Source organism: Rutidosis leptorrhynchoides, chromosome 1 (genome assembly GCF_046630445.1).
Source record: "Rutidosis leptorrhynchoides isolate AG116_Rl617_1_P2 chromosome 1, CSIRO_AGI_Rlap_v1, whole genome shotgun sequence".
NCBI classification, from domain to species: Eukaryota; Viridiplantae; Streptophyta; class Magnoliopsida; order Asterales; family Asteraceae; genus Rutidosis; species Rutidosis leptorrhynchoides.
The window spans coordinates 243,800,207-243,814,297 of record NC_092333.1 but is presented as its reverse complement, the minus strand read 5'-3'; positions in this window follow the sequence as shown (position 1 = coordinate 243,814,297).

Sequence of the window (14,091 nt, the reverse complement as noted above, 5' to 3'; positions counted from 1 at the left end):
GATTATGATGAAACTTTCTCGCCTGTGGCAATGCTAAAGTCTATTAGGATATTATTTGCCATTGCTGCTCACTACGACTATGAAATATGGCAAATGGATGTCAAAACCGCTTTCCTAAATGGATATCTTATGGAAGATGTCTATATGGTCCAGCCTGAAGGTTTTGTTGATCCAAAATATCCTAAAAGTGTATGCAAGTTAAAGAAGTCAATCTACGGATTGAAACAAGCATCTAGAATGTGGAATCATCGTTTTAATGAGGAAGCCGAGAAATTTGGCTTCATTAAAAATGGTGATGAAGCTTGTGTATATAAGAAAGCTAGTGGGAGCACTATCATGTTCCTTGTACTATATGTGGATGATATATTATTATTTGGGAATGATATTACCACAATGCAAGGAGTCAAAACTTGGCTAAAGAGTTGCTTCTCCATTAAGGATCTTGGAGATGCACAATACATATTGGGGATAGGGATCTATAGGAATAGATCCAAGAGATTGATAGGTTTAAGTCAAAGTACATACATTGATAAAATCTTGAAAAGGTTCAAGATGGAAAACTCTAAGAGAGGTTTGGTACCTATTCAAAAGGGAACCGTTCTCAGTTCATCTCAGTGTCCTGCCACGAAAGATGAACAAGAGAGAATGAAGAAAGTCCCATACGCATCTGCTATTGGGTCTATCATGTATGCAACGATATGTACTAGACCGGATGTGTCATGCGCTCTAAGCTTGACAAGTAGATACCAGAACAACCCAGGAAACAGTCATTGGATTGCTGTTAAAAGTATATTGAAATACCTTAAGAGAACTAAGGATATGTTTCTAATATATGGGTCTGGTGAGGAGGAACTCGCCGTAAAAGGTTACGTGGACGCGAGTTTCCAAACTGATCGAGATGACTCTCGATCACAATCCGGTTATGTCTTCATGTTAAATGGTGGTGCGGTCTCTTGGAAGAGTTCGAAACAGGAAGTTGTTGCGTTATCCACTACAGAGTCGGAGTACATTGCCGCCTCACTGGCAGCTCAGGAAGCTGCATGGATGAAGAAATTCATCGACGACTTAGGAGTGGTCCCTTCCATTCAGGACCCTCTTGAGATCTTTTGTGACAACGAGGGTGCGATTGCTCAAATCAAGGAACCTCGTGCTCATCAAAAGACTCGTCACATTGAGCGGAGATTCAACTACATCAGGGATGAGGTTGAAAAGGGAAAGATATGTATTCACAAAGTTCACACAGATCAAAATGTTGCGGATCCACTCACGAAGCTTTTACATGGGCCAAAACATGAGGGACATGTTTGTGCATTAGGGCTTCGATATTCTAGTGATTGGATATGATCTATTTTAAGTATTGTACCGGAACGAAATTATTCAAACTCATTAATATAACTATGGTGTTAATTTATTTGAGTTATGTTCCTATTTTGCATATTTCATCCATGAATAAGCAATTACTCTAAATTTCCGTAGTCGATCACATTTGTGGGAACAAGTGTGAGGTTTAGACTATTATGAACTCGGATTGGTATACATTCATAGGTTGAATGTGGGGCAAGGTTGCAACCAAGGTTCATAGATATTTGTGGGAAACAAATATTGGAAGACCCGCTCTCAAGAATTACTGTATAGAGCCTTTGTGGTTGATCACATGTAATCTTGAGTAAAGGCGAATATCATTGTATCCTCTGACCTGAGATACATATTGGGTTCGGATATTCACTAAGTACTGTGCCTTGATTCTTTCCTTCGCTATTCTGAAACATGGTAGTACATAAGGAAGAACTCAGGTATATTACAAAGTGTATATCTAGGACGTATGTAGTCAAGATGGAATTTGTCCCTCTTATTCGTTGAGAGTCAGATGTCTAAGGCCTGAAAAGTTAAATCTATAAGAGAGTGATCACTCTGTATCTCTTGGATTTAACATGACATCTATGATGAAAGGATATAATGAAAGATTCACCTACATATATCAGTTCGAGTAGGGAACTCGAAAAGGGATGATGTTATTGAATGGCACAAAGTCATAACATATTAGGGGTGATGGACGGTGTGTTAGGCTGTATCCATCACTTGCATTAATTTCTTATGTTTCTCGTGCAAGTGGGAGATTGAAGGTATTTCGTATGCCCGAGAGACATATTAAATTAATGTGGCTAATGTGTTATGATCCAAGTCGGGTCATACCCAATAACAAACTTACCGACACTTTATTCGTATTTAATTTTAGCGGTTGGATCGTTGATTAAATACACGACACTTGAACTTTAAGGAAAAGGTTTCTTAAAAAATGTTACTTGATATGTTTATATATAAGTTATGAAATAACTTATGTATAACAAGGATTTAATTATTTATAGGTTAAATAATTAAGTTATGTCACATTTTATAAAATTGGTTTTATAAAATATACATAACAAATAATATACATGTTTATATAATGTGTTTTATAAAATTAAGTTTTATAAAAACTGATTTTATAAAATCAGTTTTTTTTATATAATGTATATTATAAAAGATCCTTGTAGTGGCATTGGGAGTTCAAGAAGCATGCTAGAGATTCCTTTTGATGCCCATGCTTTCCCAATTCCTATAACATGCATCTTGACTCACTTTGGGACCTAGAGAAGCAATTTACATATCAAAAAACTGCACAAATACTTCTGCTATTCAGCTGTCCAAAACGTGGGGTATTTGCAGCTCAAAGGAGTTCATAATTTGGTTTTTATAAGCTCCATTCAAGTGTGATTAAATCCTAACCAAAGTACTAAGTGTTGGTTACAAGTTTGGGGTATTATCTCTTGAGGTTCCATAGTTTTGGAACTAGTATTCATCATCATCTTTCTTGGTACTTGCTGTCCAGATTTTAAGGTTCAAATAAAGTAGTTTTCTAGCTTGGTTAGTAAGGTTATAAGGTACCAAAGTCTAGCCAAGGTTAAGGGTGATATTGGAGAAGCATAAGCTTGGTGTTTTCATCTTCAAATTCATCATTCTTGGAAGTAAATAACCTCCTAACTTGGAGAAGGTACAACTTCTAAATTACTATCTTGTAGTTTGTAAGCATATTATTTCACAACTTGATCCATGGGATTTAACTTTAAAATGGTTTAAAGATTAACAAGTTAAAATGTAACTAACATGCTTCCGCTTTGATATGTTTCTTAAAAGGTTTTAAGTATCATGAAACTTGTTAAATCCCAACAATGGTATCAGAGTGTTATGAACTTGTTAAATCCCAACATTGCCTGAGAGACATATTAAATTAACGTGGCTAATATGTTTTGATCCAAGTCGGGTCATACCCAATAACAAGCTTACCGACACCTTATTCGTATTTGATCTTAATGATTGGTTCATTAAATAAATACGCGACACTTGAATTTTAGAAAATCGGTTTTCTAAAATATTATCACTTGAGATGAATTGTTTGGACAATTTATATATTAAAGATTTGATTATTTATAATTATGTTTTGTTATACTTTATAAATTGGTTTATAAAGCACAAGTAACCTTTTTTTTTATAACTTGAACTTTAATAACAAGTTTTATATAAGATGTCACAAGTTTTATATAAATATACTTGTTATTATACTTGTTATTTTAAAATGAATATAGTATGCAGATTTTGGGACTCCTAGGTGTGATTCCCATGCTTACTTGGTTACTTAAAACAACATATTCCAAGAGCATGCTCAACTCTTTTAACCAAGGCATTTTCCTTGACTCAAGTACACAAGTTTACAAGCAAAACACTTAAGAAAACTGCATTCTTTTCTGCTGAATACAGGGCCTGCTGGCCGTGGCAATTGAGAGGAAAAAGAGAGAGGTTTTGCATTGTAATCTTGTTTATCAAGTGTCCTAATTAAATCCTAACCAAAATACTAGGTGTTGGTTATAAGTTTGGGGTATACTACACTTGAGGCTTCAAGTTAGAAGCTCATTTCATCATCATCTTTGAGGGTTGTTGCTGTCCAAATTTTCCAGCAACTTATGAGAGGTTTTCAAGCTTGTTCAAAGGTGATTAAGGTTCCAAAGTATAGCTAAGATTAAGGGTGGTGTTGGAGCATAAGAGCTTGGGGTTCTACACACTTGAAGTTTCAAGTTAGGAGCTCTTTCCACCTTCATCTTCATCAAAGTTTCTGCACTTCTTGAGCAGCCCTCGAACTTGTTTTGAGGAGGTATAACTTCTTTCCTTTCTTGACAATTAGTAAGCATATATTCATAACTTGATCCAAGATGGGATTAAGCTTTAATTGGTTTAAAGATAACAAGTAAAATTTGATAATTACATGCTTCCGCTTTATCTTATTTACTAAATGATTTTAGAAATAATGGAACTTGTTAAATCCCAACAATGGTATCAGAGTCGAAGTTGTTGAAATATGCTTCGAATTGTTGTTTAAAACCCACTACATTTGCAATCTACTAACATGCATGAATGTAGATTGCAAAAACAAATGGGTTTGGGTGGGTTTGTAAGCTTGGCCGAATTTGAAAGAGGTTCCAAGAGGGTTTGGAACTTGCATTTTGGTCAATTTTGGTTGCATGTTAAAGTTCACAATCCTAGCCTTGACCTTGTGTTGATTGCATGTTATATTTGGTTGATTTGTTATATTCATTTGGTATGTAATATTATTCATTCAATTGGCATGTAATAATTATTATTTTGGCTATGTAATTTGTTTTACATTTGGTATGTAAAATAGAATAAGTTGTATTTCATTTTCTAGATAAAAATGTATTAGGATACATATTTTGTAAAAATGAAGAACAAGATCATGAAGACTTCAAGAACACAAGGAGCATATGGATGCAAGGTTAAGTGGGAGATTGAAATCTCCTACTTTGTATGATTAACCCTTACCCGGTGACATTTGTTTTCGGCTAAACAAATGTCCACCAAAATGGCTAGATTGTGAACATACTTATTTTGCATGTGTGGTTGTTTGTATGATTATTGTTTTGTATGTTTGGTTGATACAATTAATCACAAGATAACAACTAACAAAACGACATTTTAATTGGTTAAATTAGACGTGCTAAGTACATGCAAAACGGCAATTTAAATGGTTAAATTTAAAAGGCAACCGAGAACCTTAATAAATGGTTATTAAGAACATGATAAGGATCATACATATAAAATGGTTTATATCAAGTAATTGGCTTAATTACAAAGCATGAAAATGGATTTTCAAATAAACCATACACTAAATGCATGTTGGTGTATGGTGCAAAAGTTTTCCTAAACTAGAAATAACGAAAACTCAAAATCCCTTTAACCAACGAGCTTAACAAGTTTAACGCCATCCTTTTATGAAAACACTTAGACATATTAAGAAACTCTTGACGGGATAAAGGTCACCTAACCGTCATGAGCGGACTAATATCAATAAGGTAAATTTCGCACACTTGTGGGATAAAGGTCACCTAACCACTTGTATGTTGAATTTACATGTTTACACAAGTGGGACGACTTGATTTGGGAATCATGAACTTAGGGTCACCGAAGCATGAGGAACAAATAGGCGTTGATGGGATAAATATGCCATGCAAAAGGATTGCATGATCCCATACTCTAGAAGTTGCAAATGGATTGCAATTGTCATTTATTGACTACCTAGTTAAATCAAATTGCGGGATAAAGGTCACCTAACCGAAATTTGGTTTACCGTTGGATTCTAGAATTTAATAATTCAATTTGATTTAAAGGGTATTGAATGTTAAATTAAAATCGATACTTAAACGAACTTTGTTAATTTTGTAGATGGCCGCCAATAACAACAACAACATTCCTAACGCACCACTTAACCTAAACCACCTATCATTAAGGTCTCTCTTAGAGAAAGACAAACTCAACCATACAAACTTTATGGATTGGTTTCGCAATCTTCGGATTGTCCTCAAACAAGAGGATAAAATGTATGTGCTTGAGGACCCCATTCCCGATCAACCGGATGAGAATGATGTGGAGGCAATGGCCTCTTACGATAAGTATTGCCACGACTCCCTTCAAGTCTCATGCTTAATGCTTGGGACTATGATACCCGAACTCCAAAAGGATTTCGAGCATCATAGTGCATACGACATGATAACGCAATTGAAGGAGATGTTCCTCCAACAAGCGCGTGTCGAACGCTTCGAAACGGTTCGGGCGCTACATGCTTGTCGTATGGACGATACCCAATCGGTTTCATCTTATGTACTTAAGATGAAAAGCCTTATCGATCGTGCTAACCGTCTTAACCTAAACATATCTAATGAGTTAGCCACCGATCTTATCCTTAACTCCCTATCAAAAGGTTTGATCAATTTGTAATTAATTACAATATGAATGGGATGGATAAGAGCATAGGTGAGCTTCACGGTATGCTTAGAACGGCGGAAACTAGCATGGGTAAAAGGGCTTTACCCGTGTTAGCAATCGATCAAGGTGGATCCAAAGGTAACACCTCTAAGCCAAAGGTGGCTAAGAGGAAAGGACCCGCCCATCAAGGCAAAGGGAAGGGGAAGATGGTTACCCCAACCAAGAACAAGGCTAAGAAGCAAAAGGTAACCGAGAAGGCAAACCCCAAGGAAGACCCATGTTTCGGTTGCGGTGAAATGGGTCATTGGAAACGAAACTGTCCGGTCTATCTTAAGGAGTTGAAGGACAAGAGGGATGCAGGGCAAACCTCAGGTAATATATATATGGTATATATAGAGCTTAGTATTACTTCTTCTAATACATGGGTATTAGACACTGGATGTGGAACTCACATTTGCAATTCATTGCAGGGGTTCAAAAGAAGTAGCAAGCAAACGGGAACATCAAGTCTCTACATGGGTAATGGAGCCAAAGTGCAAGTGAAGGCTCAAGGAGACTTTGTGTTGAAGCTTCCAAGTGGTTTGGAACTTATTTTGAAAGATGTTTTGTATGCACCCGATTTATGTCGAAACATTATTTCCATTTCCCGTTTGAAACAATGTGGTTTTTATCTTAATTTTGTTAATGATGATATCCATATTTATTTAGATAATGTATTCTATTTCAAGGCTTCACCTTCAAATGGAATTTATGAATTGGTTCATGATGACACATCATCTAGTAGCTCAATGTACCATACAAGCACCAAGAAACTCAAAAGGGATTTGAGTGATTCCTATTTATGGCATTGTCGCCTTGGTCACATAAACAAGAACCGAATGCATACACTTCAAAAGGATGGACTTTTGAAATCAAATGAAATGGATTCGTTTGATGTATGTGAATCTTGTTTACAAGGCAAGATGACTAAAGCACCTTTCAAAGGGACTTATGAAAGGGCTAAAGATTTATTGGGATTAATACATTCAGATGTATGTGGACCCTTTAAACCCATAACTAGGAATGGTGAAAGATACTTTGTTACTTTCATTGATGACTTTAGTCGTTTCGGATATGTCTATTTATTAAGACACAAGGACGAAACGTTTGAAGCATTCAAAGAATATCAAAACGAAGTACAAAATCAACTCAATAGGACAATTAAGGTACTACGTACCGATAGAGGAGGTGAATACCTAAGCGATGCCTTCCAAGATCATCTTAGGAGTTGTGGGATTATCTCACAACTTACTCCACCCGGAACACCCCAACTTAATGGAGTTTCCGAAAGGAGGAACCGAACCCTAATGGATATGGTTCGATCTATGATGGCAAGAAGCTCGTTGCCTCTATCATTTTGGGGTTATTGTCTAAGCTCCGCGGCTCGTATTTTAAATATGGCCCCAACCAAGAAAGTGGAACGAACTCCTCACGAGATGTGGTTTGGTAAACCTCCATCTCTATCATACTTAAAGGTATGGGGATGTGAAGCTTATCCTAAGCGTTACGTCCCTAATAAGTTGAATGCTCGATCCACGAAGTGTATCTTCATAGGATATCCCAAGGATGATATGGGATATTATTTCTATGATCCATCCGAGCAGAATGTATTTGTTGCTCGGAAGGCGGAATTCCTTGAAACTAAGTTCCTAATGGAAGGAAATAGTGAAAGGAAGATAGATCTTGAAGAGGTTCAAGATCAAGTAGATGATACACAATTGGTTAACACTAGCACTCAACATGAAAATGTTGATAGTGATCAAATGGATGATCAAAATACACAAGACATTCGTAGATCTGGTAGGATTAGCAATCCTCCTGAGAGATATGGGTTTCTCATAGATGGTTGCTATACGGTTGATTTGGATGAACCAACAAACTACCAAGATGCTTTATCAAGGATTGATAAAGATAAATGGCAGGATGCCATGAACGCCGAGATGCAATCCATGTATGAAAACCAAGTGTGGGAACTTGTTGAGCAACCTCCTAGCTCTAAGCTAGTTGATTGCAAATGGCTTTTCAAGAAGAAAACTGACATACATGGAAACTTGGATACATATAAAGCTAGGCTTGTAGCAAAAGGTTTCACTCAAACTCAAGGGGTTGATTATGATGAAACTTTCTCGCCAGTGGCAATGCTAAAGTCTATTAGGATATTATTTGCCATTGCTGCTCACTACGACTATGAAATATGGCAAATGGATGTCAAAACCGCTTTCCTAAATGGATATCTTATGGAAGATGTCTATATGGTCCAGCCTGAAGGTTTTGTTGATCCAAAATATCCTAAAAGTGTATGCAAGTTAAAGAAATCAATCTACGGATTGAAACAATCATCTAGAATGTGGAATCATCGTTTTAATGAGGAAGCCGAGAAATTTGGCTTCATTAAAAATGGTGATGAAGCTTGTGTATATAAGAGAGCTAGTGGGAGCACTATCATGTTCCTTGTACTATATGTGGATGATATATTATTATTTGGGAATGATATTACCACAATGCAAGGAGTCAAAACTTGGCTAAAGAGTTGCTTCTCCATTAAGGATCTTGGAGATGCACAATACATATTGGGGATAGGGATCTATAGGAATAGATCCAAGAGATTGATAGGTTTAAGTCAAAGTACATACATTGATAAAATCTTGAAAAGGTTCAAGATGGAAAACTCTAAGAGAGGTTTGGTACCTATTCAAAAGGGAACCGTTCTCAGTTCATCTCAGTGTCCTACCACAAAAGATGAACAAGAGAGAATGAAGAAAGTCCCATACGCATCTGCTATTGGGTCTATCATGTATGCAATGATATGTACTAGACCGGATGTGTCATGCGCTCTAAGCTTGACAAGTAGATACCAGAATAACCCAGGAAACAGTCATTGGATTGCTGTTAAAAGTATATTGAAATACCTTAGGAGGACTAAGGATATGTTTCTAATATATGGGTCTGGTGAGGAGGAACTCGCTGTAAAAGTTTACGTGGACGCGAGTTTCCAAACTGATCGAGATGACTCTCGATCACAATCCGGTTATGTCTTCATGTTAAATGGTGGTGCGGTCTCTTGGAAGAGTTCGAAACAGGAAGTTGTTGCGTTATCCACTACAGAGTCGGAGTACATTGCCGCCTCACTGGCAGCTCAGGAAGCTGCATGGATGAAGAAATTCATCGACGACTTAGGAGTGGTCCCTTCCATTCAGGACCCTCTTGAGATCTTTTGTGATAACGAGGGTGCGATTGCTCAAATCAAGGAACCTCGTGCCCATCAAAAGACTCGTCACATTGAGCGGAGATTCAACTACATAAGGGATGAAGTTGAAAAAGGAAAGATATGTATTCGCAAAGTTCATACAGATCATAATGTTGCGGATCCACTCACGAAACTTTTACATGGGCCAAAACATGAGGGACATGTTTGTGCATTAGGGCTTCGATATTCTAGTGATTGGATATGATCTATTTTATGTATTGTATCGGAACGAAATTATTCAAACTCATTAATATAACTATGGTGTTAATTTATTTGAGTTATGTTCCTATTTTGCATATTTCATCCATGAATAAGCAACTATTCTAAATTCCGTAGTCGATCACATTTGTGGGAACAAGTGTGAGGTTTAGACTATTATGAACTTGGATTGGTATACATTCATAGGTTGAATGTGGGGCAAGGTTGCAACCAAGGTTCATAGATATTTGTGGGAAACAAATATTGGAAGACCCGCTCTCAAGAATTACTGTATAGAGCCTTTGTGGTTGATCACATGTAATCTTGAGTAAAGGCGAATATCATTGTATCCTCTGACCTGAGATACATATTGGGTTCGGATATTCACCAAGTACTGTGCCTTGATTCTTTCCTTCGCTATTCTGAAACATGGTAGTACATAAGGAAGAACTCAGGCATATTACAAAGTGTATATCTAGGACGTATGTAGTCAAGATGGAATTTGTCCCTCTTATTCGTTGAGAGTCAGATGTCTAAGGCCTGAAAAGTTAAATCTATAAGAGAGTGATCACTCTGTATCTCTTGGATTTAACATGACATCTAGGACGAAAGGAAATAATGAAAGATTCACCTAATCATATTCAAGATGGGAACTCGAAAGGGATGATGTTATTGAATGGCACAAAGTCATAACATATTAGGGGTGATGGACGGTGTGTTAGGCTGTATCCATCACTTGCATTAATTTCTTATGTTTCTCATGCAAGTGGGAGATTGAAAGTATTTCATATGCCTGAGAGACATATTAAATTAACGTGGCTAATATGTTTTGATCCAAGTCGGGTCATACCCAATAACAAGCTTACCGACACCTTATTCGTATTTGATCTTAATGATTGGTTCATTAAATAAATACGCGACACTTGAATTTTAGAAAATCGGTTTTCTAAAATATTATCACTTGAGATGAATTGTTTGGACAATTTATATATTAAAGATTTGATTATTTATAATTATGTTTTGTTATACTTTATAAATTGGTTTATAAAGCACAAGTAACCTTTTTTTTTATAACTTGAACTTTAATAACAAGTTTTATATAAGATGTCACAAGTTTTATATAAATATACTTGTTATTATACTTGTTATTTTAAAATGAATATAGTATGCAGATTTTGGGACTCCTAGGTGTGATTCCCATGCTTACTTGGTTACTTAAAACAACATATTCCAAGAGCATGCTCAACTCTTTTAACCAAGGCATTTTCCTTGACTCAAGTACACAAGTTTACAAGCAAAACACTTAAGAAAACTGCATTCTTTTCTGCTGAATACAGGGCCTGCTGGCCGTGGCAATTGAGAGGAAAAAGAGAGAGGTTTTGCATTGTAATCTTGTTTATCAAGTGTCCTAATTAAATCCTAACCAAAATACTAGGTGTTGGTTATAAGTTTGGGGTATACTACACTTGAGGCTTCAAGTTAGAAGCTCATTTCATCATCATCTTTGAGGGTTGTTGCTGTCCAAATTTTCCAGCAACTTATGAGAGGTTTTCAAGCTTGTTCAAAGGTGATTAAGGTTCCAAAGTATAGCTAAGATTAAGGGTGGTGTTGGAGCATAAGAGCTTGGGGTTCTACACACTTGAAGTTTCAAGTTAGGAGCTCTTTCCACCTTCATCTTCATCAAAGTTTCTGCACTTCTTGAGCAGCCCTCGAACTTGTTTTGAGGAGGTATAACTTCTTTCCTTTCTTGACAATTAGTAAGCATATATTCATAACTTGATCCAAGATGGGATTAAGCTTTAATTGGTTTAAAGATAACAAGTAAAATTTGATAATTACATGCTTCCGCTTTATCTTATTTACTAAATGATTTTAGAAATAATGGAACTTGTTAAATCCCAACAATGGTATCAGAGTCGAAGTTGTTGAAATATGCTTCGAATTGTTGTTTAAAACCCACTACATTTGCAATCTACTAACATGCATGAATGTAGATTGCAAAAACAAATGGGTTTGGGTGGGTTTGTAATCTTGGCCGAATTTGAAAGAGGTTCCAAGAGGGTTTGGAACTTGCATTTTGGTCAATTTTGGTTGCATGTTAAAGTTCACAATCCTAGCCTTGACCTTGTGTTGATTGCATGTTATATTTGGTTGATTTGTTATATTCATTTGGTATGTAATATTATTCATTCAATTGGCATGTAATAATTATTATTTTGGCTATGTAATTTGTTTTACATTTGGTATGTAAAATAGAATAAGTTGTATTTCATTTTCTAGATAAAAATGTATTAGGATACATATTTTGTAAAAATGAAGAACAAGATCATGAAGACTTCAAGAACACAAGGAGCATATGGATGCAAGGTTAAGTGGGAGATTGAAATCTCCTACTTTGTATGATTAACCCTTACCCGGTGACATTTGTTTTCGGCTAAACAAATGTCCACCAAAATGGCTAGATTGTGAACATACTTATTTTGCATGTGTGGTTGTTTGTATGATTATTGTTTTGTATGTTTGGTTGATACAATTAATCACAAGATAACAACTAACAAAACGACATTTTAATTGGTTAAATTAGACGTGCTAAGTACATGCAAAACGGCAATTTAAATGGTTAAATTTAAAAGGCAACCGAGAACCTTAATAAATGGTTATTAAGAACATGATAAGGATCATACATATAAAATGGTTTATATCAAGTAATTGGCTTAATTACAAAGCATGAAAATGGATTTTCAAATAAACCATACACTAAATGCATGTTGGTGTATGGTGCAAAAGTTTTCCTAAACTAGAAATAACGAAAACTCAAAATCCCTTTAACCAACGAGCTTAACAAGTTTAACGCCATCCTTTTGTGAAAACACTTAGACATATTAAGAAACTCTTGACGGGATAAAGGTCACCTAACCGTCATGAGCGGACTAATATCAATAAGGTAAATTTCGCACACTTGTGGGATAAAGGTCACCTAACCACTTGTATGTTGAATTTACATGTTTACACAAGTGGGACGACTTGATTTGGGAATCATGAACTTAGGGTCACCGAAGCATGAGGAACAAATAGGCGTTGATGGGATAAATATGCCATGCAAAAGGATTGCATGATCCCATACTCTAGAAGTTGCAAATGGATTGCAATTGTCATTTATTGACTACCTAGTTAAATCAAATTGCGGGATAAAGGTCACCTAACCGAAATTTGGTTTACCGTTGGATTCTAGAATTTAATAATTCAATTTGATTTAAAGGGTATTGAATGTTAAATTAAAATCGATACTTAAACGAACTTTGTTAATTTTGTAGATGGCCGCCAATAACAACAACAACATTCCTAACGCACCACTTAACCTAAACCACCTATCATTAAGGTCTCTCTTAGAGAAAGACAAACTCAACCATACAAACTTTATGGATTGGTTTCGCAATCTTCGGATTGTCCTCAAACAAGAGGATAAAATGTATGTGCTTGAGGACCCCATTCCCGATCAACCGGATGAGAATGATGTGGAGGCAATGGCCTCTTACGATAAGTATTGCCACGACTCCCTTCAAGTCTCATGCTTAATGCTTGGGACTATGATACCCGAACTCCAAAAGGATTTCGAGCATCATAGTGCATACGACATGATAACGCAATTGAAGGAGATGTTCCTCCAACAAGCGCGTGTCGAACGCTTCGAAACGGTTCGGGCGCTACATGCTTGTCGTATGGACGATACCCAATCGGTTTCATCTTATGTACTTAAGATGAAAAGCCTTATCGATCGTGCTAACCGTCTTAACCTAAACATATCTAATGAGTTAGCCACCGATCTTATCCTTAACTCCCTATCAAAAAGGTTTGATCAATTTGTAATTAATTACAATATGAATGGGATGGATAAGAGCATAGGTGAGCTTCACGGTATGCTTAGAACGGCGGAAACTAGCATGGGTAAAAGGGCTTTACCCGTGTTAGCAATCGATCAAGGTGGATCCAAAGGTAACACCTCTAAGCCAAAGGTGGCTAAGAGGAAAGGACCCGCCCATCAAGGCAAAGGGAAGGGGAAGATGGTTACCCCAACCAAGAACAAGGCTAAGAAGCAAAAGGAAAACTCGAAAGGGATGATGTTATTGAATGGCACAAAGTCATAACATATTAGGGGTGATGGACGGTGTGTTAGGCTGTATCCATCACTTGCATTAATTTCTTATGTTTCTCATGCAAGTGGGAGATTGAAAGTATTTCATATGCCTGAGAGACATATTAAATTAACGTGGCTAATATGTTTTGATCCAAGTCGG